Genomic DNA, 9,705 nt, shown 5'->3' on the forward strand with positions numbered 1-9,705 from the left:
TTGGGTTGATTGTATGCGTAGGTTCTAATTATAATAGTTAGAGCTATGGTTGGAGTTTACAAACCAATAAGAGAGAAAATATTGTGACCGGTCACATGTAAGCATCTTTCTATTCACCAATTTCTCTAAGGGGAACTTTATATTCTTTTCTTTATGTTGTTCTATACTAGGCCACTAGGTCTAGGGAAGACACTTCTATCCATAGTCATAAAATTCTGCATAACAGTGATAGTAATTGTTAAATTTTCATTGACATGTAGAAGTTGATGATGTTGTTATTAGGATGTGTTTGTCATGAATATATGTCAGTTGTATATGTGTTCATTATGCATGTCATTGTATATATGTTGTTATGCATGAATTATTATGGTCATGATTGTAATGCATGAGGTTATTGTATGAATTTTATGTCGTCATGATGATGTTGGTATGTTATGATGTTGATGTGTTGATTGAGATGAAGTAGGATATGCAGATCATGAAAGCGATGTTGCAAAACTAGACCTTAGAGTAAGCGTAGATAGTCATAAATGTTTGTATGTTGCGCATGCAAGTATGTTGGTTACTAGTTGTTATATACATTATGGTATGTACATGCCTATCATTCTATTACTATTGCTAGGGACATGCCTACGATTCTATTGCTATTGTCGTTACATGCAAGGTAGATACTAGATGTTCAATGCGGTCATATGCATGTGCGCTAGATAGTGATGAATGATAGTAACTTGTTGTTATACACATTGTGGTCATACACATGATGATTATGGTCATTGTAGTTAAGATCTTGATGTTATATGCATCATGCTAATATGGATTGGCTTGTACAAATGGTTATGGCTATGATATCTAGGTATGAGTTGATTATGTCATCTATTTGGTTTATATAACATGTCATGTTTATAGGTTATTTGAATGTCTGATTGATTGCATGATATGAATGTGTCTATAAGAATGCATGAAGGAATGATGTTGTTTTAAGATTGCTTTACTAACATGTTATGATCTTTGTTTGGTCAATTTAGTGATGTCTAAATTGCAACTTTTGAATGTCAACCCGGGGCTCGTAAGCTGATGAAGTGATGTGTACTGTATGTACTTAGGCAACTATTTCTTAAGTTTTTGTCATTTTTAACTTTTTAAGTTTGTTTTCAATTCTATTTCTCCTACAGTGATGTGATGGAAATGAAATAAAATGAGTGAAGTGTGTGTGATTGTGATGAGTCCTAAATGATTTCTTAAAACTTAAAAGTGATCTACCAGAAAGCTTTGAACAACAACTGAAATGAAATTAACTCTTGAAGGAAAAGGAAAGCATCAAATAAAAGATCAATGGCATTGGCCCAGTACCTCTACTGCTGATAAAAATGAGATTGAAAATGACATCTATATTAACTCAATTAAAAACAAGAACAACTACTTTAACTCTTCAATTAAATCTTAAGCAATGTACAATCTAAGTGACAAATCACACTACTTAATTTTCCCTTAACCTTTCTGCCTTCAGTTGGATTAATCATATAAGAAAGAGTTATGAGCAAGTTAGCAATGTGAGTCTTAAAACAAAATAAACCAAGATGCACTTAAGTGATATTCTGGCTCCACTAAAAGTTAGTTGATTATGATAAAAAGAGCCATCAAAAGATAAACAACTTGATAAGCTATGAGCAAAAAATAAAGTGCAAACTAAAGCAATGATACTAATGGAAATCAAAAATAAAGATCAACAGTCTAGATAAGACGATCACAAATGCCACTAGCTGTAAAAAGAGAAGAAAGAAAACTGTCCCGGGCACCTAAGAAATCTGCAAAAACACACTGATCAGTCATGAGCAAAAGTGCATAAATGTAATCAACATAATTCAAAGTTATTTACAGCTATTGTACATGATAAAAACATAACAATAAAAATCATTCTGTACAACTATTATACATAAACTGATAAGAAGAAATGCTAGAAATGAAAAGCACTGTACAGGCCGTAAGTAAACAGGGGCCCTCTGCCTACTCTAGCCAACTCAAAAGATCAGTTACACGCTTAGAAACAGAAAGATCTTCTCATATATTATGTAGCAAAATAAAGAGTACAGTGGGGTTCAAAAATTACATATCAACAGCTAACTAATCAGCGTTCAGAGACGCTTTATTTATAGCAGAGAAAACAAAACGAACTTAACACAAACTACGCTATTCTATCAGCTGTGTAAAAACACGTAATCTAGCACAGTCCTCGGATTTAGGCAACGGCCGAGGTGGGCATTAAATCTTCTATTGGATTCGTGTTTCCCATCATCTGTGTGGCTGAGGAAGAGGCCAGCTGTTCTTCACGTGCTCTAAAACCGAACACGCAGAGCCGTGCCACCGTCAATGACCTCTATTTGACCGTAGTTGCCCCCTCGTTGACCATGGGTTTTCATGACTGGTTTGGCTGAGCTGGAAGGACACACACCATGTCCTTGGTTCCACGAACTTGCCCATGTGGCTCTTCTACTCGGAGGACACCTGGAACATGCCGTTTAATAAAACAACTGCGGAATCCGGGGTTGGCTGCGGAAACCGGGATCAGCTGCGGAAACCCTGTGTGAGTTGCGGAAAGTGCAGCACTTGACGAAAATTCTAAACCAACAACACAGTCATTAGCATAATTAACAAACCATGTAAAAGTCATAAAATACAATGATTTGAGCAATTTGATGGAGGGAATGAGTGGCAAAAGAAGGAAATGAATAAGAAAAGGAGGCTGAGAGGATGTGTAAAGAAGTGCAGGTTTGAGGCTCAACATACCCCCACTGTGAAGGTGTTGCATGTCCTCATGCAACCAAAACTTTTTCATTGCTCTTTAGTCCATGTGCTCAGATGCTTCTGCCAAAACATCTAGCCTTCTTTTCTTTCTTCTTGTTGCCAAAATTGTTCTTGGTTTCTTCACTAAACACTTGAATTTCAAATTGATCAAGGCCCTGCTCAGTTTCTTGCATTTTCTCTTCAATTTTCTGTTCTTCTTCTGCCAGAGTCCTAGGTGAAGCATGGTGTTGTCATGGACAATTTTTTCCACCTTGCTTTGTTCTTTCAATGCTTCGTTTTCTTGTTTTATGTGCCGGTTTAGGACTTCTAGCTCAAACACCTCTTGTTTCAAAGATTGGACCTGTTCATTAAGAGGCAATGTAGTGCTTGGACCTACAACTGATTGCCCTAAGGTCTCCAAATAATTGTATACCTCCTGCTGGTCAGGGTCAATTTTAGGTGATCTCTTTGGGCTATGCTCAAAATCAAATTCTGTTTGAAGTTCTGGCTGAAAGGGGCTCTCTTCCTGTGGAGGAGTGGACTCACGGTCAAGCTGAATTGGAGCATTTTTAGGTGTACTTTCTCCCAAATCAGTGAAATGTGACTGTTTTTCTTTAGTCACACTCATTCTTTCTTTAATTCTACTGCTTCTTCTCACTTGTGCACTAGTGCTCTTTGGCTGGACACTCTGTTTTCCTTTTTGTTTCTTCTGTGAGAGGGCATCAGCTTGAAGTTGTGAGAGTCTATTAGCCAAGGTTTGATAGTCTTCTTCTATTGAAGGTTCAGGTGATGGACATGATTCTTGAACAATTTCTTTCCCTTTCTCCTTTTTTTGTTTCTTAGTTTTATGTCTCTTTACCTCTTCTTCCTGAGTAGTCTCCTGAGTTTCTACAATAGGAGGATCTTGGGCTACAACATCTCTTTTCATTCTCCTACTTCTTTTTGGGACTCTAGGAGAGCTGCTAGCGGAAGCTTCAGTTACCTCTTGAAAATGATTCCTGACTAAAAACTTTTCCCATGTATCATTGTTGCTTTTCAATTGGTCTTCTATGAGCATTCTAACGAACCCGTGATGATACAAGTGAGGTTCAATATGGCCTATATTCTTTTGGACAGTGGAACTCATTTTCGTTAGGCTTCTTAACAGAAAATAGGGTAAATTAATGGCATGGCCTTCCATGAAGTTCATCATAATTCTAGCATGGTACATATACATAGTGCCAAAGCGGCCCTCACATGTAACAAACTTTTGAACAAGTAATAACAATGCAGTCCATTCTTCCTTAATCACATGTACATGAATCTCTTTGGTGAATATTGAAGTGTCCATACCTGGGTTCTTAAGCATATCTTTCCATCCTTGATCTTCCACTGTTCTGTTCTTAAACCATTGGTCTCCCACCTGAGGTAAGTTGGTTGCTGTTGCTATGGAGTTCTCTGTGATTGTGAATTTCAGGTCCCCTACTTCCACAGTGTGTCCATTGAATGATTGAGCAAACGCTTTCATTACCTCCTTGTCATATCCTCTGAATTTTTGGATGAACTTCAACCATTTTGCCTTCTTTAATGCTTCCTTTGTCTGTGGGTATCCTTCTAGATACTTTGAACCTTCGGGTTCAGCTCTAAGAAACTTCCCCATCTTCGACTCTTAACTTCGGCTGCAGCTTTGACTGTGTATGGATGCTCACGGGAAAACAGATGGACTACGGCTGTAAGTGGAATAGCCGCAATGTAATGCAAGGCAATACGGGTTTGAAACGGAACTGTGGAGTTTTGAAACAGAGCTGCAGGGTTTGAAACAGAGAAAATGAGAGTGGAGTAGAAGACAACCACGAGAATGAGTTCAAATGCGTGCAGAAATGGGGTGATAAGAGAATGGAATAACGGTCGTATCCCTTGAAGTTCGGGTGGCTTACGCACAAGTTTTAGTATTGGCTGCAAATATCGTGGTTGAGAAGAGACGTAGTATGATAGGTCTCTTCTTCCTTGTACGGCTCATAAATGAAAGTACAGTCTCAACTTGAGTTGAACTAAGAGTGATTATTAGACCGTTAGGAGGGTATGAGGTGGATGAAGGACTATCGTGGAGGACAAGTGGGATGATTTTTCCGAATCATTGTATTTAGTGGCTCTGTCCACAATTTAATAATTATGCATGAAATGACATTTAAATGGTTGTTTGGAAAAGATTTTGATCATACCTTCATGGGTTTGCCATTTGTTGATTAAGGTTGCTGATCCATGATTTCTTTTTGATCCTGCAGGTGCCTCCTATCCTTGTTGCCTTTGGTGATGATGATGATGTTAATCTTTTTGAAACAGAGTGCTGCTAGCTGTAGAGACAGAGTGGTGCTGGCTGCGGAAATCGTTTCTGGCTGCAGAAACTGGTGCGAGCTGCGGAAACGGTTTCCAGCTGCGGAAACTGAACATCTCCCCCTTTAACTGCACAAAGTTAGTTAGAAAAAGACTAACTGAATGGAAATAGTCCTGAAAGGGACTTTCATTAATGGAATGAGATGGAGTGAATGGAGTGAAGTGGAAAAATGAAATGGAATGAAGTGAAATGGAGATGGAAAATGATGAAGGTGAAGTGAAATGGAATGAAGATGAAGTGAGGATGGAAAGAGAGAAAGAGTTTTTTTTTTGGAAAATATAGAGTGTCAGGTGTCCCTGATTTTCACTCCATATTTTCTGTATAAGACCGCCAATCTGAGATTGGTTTTCAGGCTTATACATTTTATTTTTTTTTCAATTCAGAAAGAAACAAAGATTAGGCTGATGGAGGAGAAGAATTCTTCTCCACTAACCTCATTGCAGAATTTTCTTGAAATACTTTGACAAAGTCCTCTTTTGAGGGTGGCTTATGATAAATTTTTAATCGGTGGCCATTCACAATAAGAGGAGTTTGAAACTCATCAATAGTCTTGATTCGGACTGCTCCATTGCTAAAGACTTCATCAATCTTATATGGCCCAAGCCAATGAGTTTGAAATTTTCCTTTGAAGTCTTTAAACTTTGAATCAAACAGTAGCGCCCAATCTCCTTTTTGGAACTTCTTCTCTTTGATATATCGGTATGCCACTTAGTTCTTTGGTGCTGAACTAGATCGGTCCTTAGAATTGCATCTTGTCTTATTTCATCTAGCTCATTTAGCTGGTCCATTCCGTGCTTTTGGGCTTCTGATAAACTCATCCCCAACTGAACTGCCATCTTGAAGGTCTTGATTTGAAACTCAATGGGGAGAAAGACTTCTTTCCCATAAACAAGTTCATAGGGAGAATGTCCTGTTGTGTTCCTCCATGTAGTTCTATAGGCCCATAAGGCTTCAGGAATCCTTTCTGCCCAATCTCTTCTGTGGAGATGAACAGTCTTGGTGATGATGCTCTCAAGAACTTTGTTTGTAGATTCCACTTGACCATTTGCTTGCGGATGGTATGGAGTAGATTTTCTATGCTTGATTTTGTATTCCTCCATCAGCTTCTCCATCAATTTAGATGTAAATTGACTTCCCTGATCTGTCACAATTTCTCTTGGGACACCAAAACGAGTAAAAATATCCTCAAAAAGAAATTGAACAACTGAATTTTTAGTTGCAGAAGGCAATGCCTTGGCTTCTACCCACTTAGTAACATAATCAGTGCAAACCAATATATACTTCTTTTGTTTAGATGGTAGATTAATAGGTCCAACGAAATCTAGAGCCCATTTCTCAAAGGGTTCGATGAGTACCTGTGGCTGTAGTGGCATTTCATTTGAAGGAGTTGGTCTCCCAACTCTTTGGCAGCTGTCACACCTTCTAACATATTGCTTTGCATCTTTGAAGAGAGAAGGCCAATAATATCCTAAAGAAAGGATTTTATAGGCCGTCCTCTTGTCAGCAAAGTGTCCACCACACGGTTCATCATGACATGCTTTAAGGATGTCATGCATTTCATCTTCCCGCACACATCTTCTGATCACACAATCTAGCCCTATTTTGAACAATTCATTAGAAATCCAAGAATACTTTGAGCTCTCCTGAATGATTTTCCTTTTCTCATTAGGAAATAAGTGTGGAGGTAGCTTCCCTATAACCAAATAGTTAGCAATATCTGCATACCAAGGAGTTTTAGTAGTTACTGCAAACAGATATTCATCTGGAAACTTATCCTCTACGGGAGAATCTTCGTTAGTATTTTGAATTCTAGACAACAAATCAGCTACTGTATTTTGTTTTCCTGGTCTATCTAACACAGTAATGTTGAATTCTTGTAGAAGTAAAAGCCATCTTGTAACTCTGCCATTAGTAACAGGTTTGTTCATGAGATATCTAATTGCAGAATGATCAGTATGGACAAAAGTTTCATAGCCTGTTATATAGTGTCTAAACTTGTTGATTGCATGAACAACGGCTAAGAACTCTTTTTCAGTCACAGTATAATTTAACTCAGTGGGAGTCAAATTTTTATTGGTGTAATAAATGGCATAAGGAACTAAATCCTTTTGACCCAACACAGCTCCTAGAGCTGTATCTGAAGCATCTGTAGAAATGTGGAAAGGGAGTTTCCAATTTGGCCCTCTCAAAATGGGTGCTTCAGATATTCTAGTTTTTAAAGTTTCAAATGCAGATTGACAGTCAGGATCCCACTTGAATTCACAGTCTTTGGTAGGTAATTTGAAGAGTGGAGATGCTATCTTGGTGAAGTTTTCAATAAATCTTCTATAATACCCAGTAAACCCAAGAAAACTTCTAACATCCCTTTGACAATTTGGAATAGGTAACTTGGAGATGACTTCGACTTTTGATCTATCAACTTTGATCCCATCTCCTGAAATATGATGTCCTAAAACAATCCCTTCAGTAAACATCATAAAACATTTTTTATGACTTAATGAAAGATGTGTTCCTTTACATCTTACAAGGACTTTTTCCAAATTTTCTAATGCCTCTTCAAATGAGTTGCCATAAACTGTAAAGTCATCCATATAGACCTCTACACAATCATGAATTAGATCAGAAAAGATTCCTAATACTGCCCTTTGAAATGTTGCGGGTGCATTACATAACCCAAAAGGAAGTACTCGGTAAGCAAAAGTTCCCCATGGACAGTAAATGTGGTCTTGTCCTGGTCTTCAGGTGCTACTTGAATTTGATTGTAACCACTAAAACCATCCAAGAATGAGAAATACTTTTTGCCTGCTAGAGTATCTAATACTTGATCAATAAAGGGTAAAGGAAAGTGGTCCTTCAAGGTTGCTTTGTTCAATTCTCTGTAATCAATGCAAACCCTCCATTTACCATTCTTTTTAGGTACTATAACCAAAGGGGAAACCCACCGGCTATCTGAAATAGGGTAAATGAAGTTTACATTAAGTAACTTTTGGAGCTCTTCTTTCACTATCTCCCTAAGATTTGGATTCATCCTTCTTTGAGGTTGTCTGATTGGTCTACTGTTTTCCTCAATGTAGATGTGATGAATGCAAGTCTTAGGATCAATACCTTTCATATCGGTATACTCCCATGTAAATGCAGTAGAATGTCTTTGCAAGATTTTGGTTAACTCTTCCTATTGTGATTTTTCCAAGTTTCTATTGATGTTTAGTGTTTTTCCTGGAAAGATCTCAATAGCAGAACTACCAAACTCTTCCATAGAGAAAATAGAGATTTGTCTAGATGATAGACACTCTATGTCAGAATCCAACTGAAATTGTGTGGAGTCATATTTTGAAGATGGTTCAAAATTTTCTAATGTATTCAGAATTTGACTATCTTCACTAATCTCAGAAATGGTAAAGACAGGTTGTATAGTATCTTCATCATCAACCCACTCATTATCTCCTATTTTTGTGATTGCTTTTGCTGGAGGATACAGATTGAACTTCTTTGTCGAATTACCATCAGAAATGTACATATCCCCAGACCTACAACTTATGAAAGCATCAGCTGTGGCTAGCCAAGGTCTTCCTAAAATAAGAGGATGTCCTCCTAGATTACTCTTGGGAGTTAAAATCATAAAATCCACTGGATATTCCCAAGAATATAAGGAGACAGGAATGTCTTCTAATACACCATCTGGTTTAATAATTGATCGATCTGCAAGTTGCAATAAAGTAGGTGTAAAAAGAAGATTAGGAAGTTTTAGCTGTTCCATAGTCTGCCTACTCATAATGTTAATAGCAGCCCCTAAATCAATCAAAGTATTTGGTATTTCTACCCCATTGATATGTGTTTTGACAATTGAACTACCGGGGTCTACATATTTCTGCATAGTAATCTTTCCCATCATGATGTCTGCAATTTTTCCTACCAGGTGGATCCTTCTGGTATCTCTTGGTTTCCTTCCTGGTCTTTTAAGGCTCAACTCCTTTATTGTTTTCGCTAGAATAGGAATTTCCTTAATGGCTTGTAACAAGGGAATCTTGATACAGACATTCTTCAATTCATCTAGGAAATTATAGTCAGGCAACCAAATTTGTTTTTCCACTCCTTTGTAAATTTGTAATCTTTAAGGAAAAGGAGGTGTGGATAAAGATGTAGGTTGCTCAACTATAGGAGTTGTGGGGGTTAATTCTTTTTCTTTTCCTTTTTGAGTGTTTGGATTTTGAAGAGATGCTTCAGAACCCTTATTGGCATCAAGAGATTCCTCCTCAAAAATGCTTTTCTCTTGAGTTTTTATAGAAGGTTTGTCTAGGACTCTACCTGATCTGAGTTGTACTTCATTGAGAGGAACAATCATATAGGTAGGAAAAGGTTGTCCTTCCATCATGTAAGCATTTTGAGGATTTTTATTGTTGGGGTTTGGCAATGGCTAAGAAGGAAGTTGATTTGACTTCTATTGGAATGGAAGCAAGAGTTGAGAATTAGGATTCTGTTGAGAAGGTTGTTGTTGTTGTGGAAATGGTAATGATAGTTGTGGATTTTGATTTGGAAGTTGCGAAGCTTGT

The sequence above is a fragment of the Pinus tabuliformis genome, chromosome 2_2, assembly GCF_031772625.1.
Source record: "Pinus tabuliformis cultivar Carrire ecotype Pingquan chromosome 2_2, CPIR1, whole genome shotgun sequence".
Taxonomy (NCBI): domain Eukaryota; kingdom Viridiplantae; phylum Streptophyta; class Pinopsida; order Pinales; family Pinaceae; genus Pinus; species Pinus tabuliformis.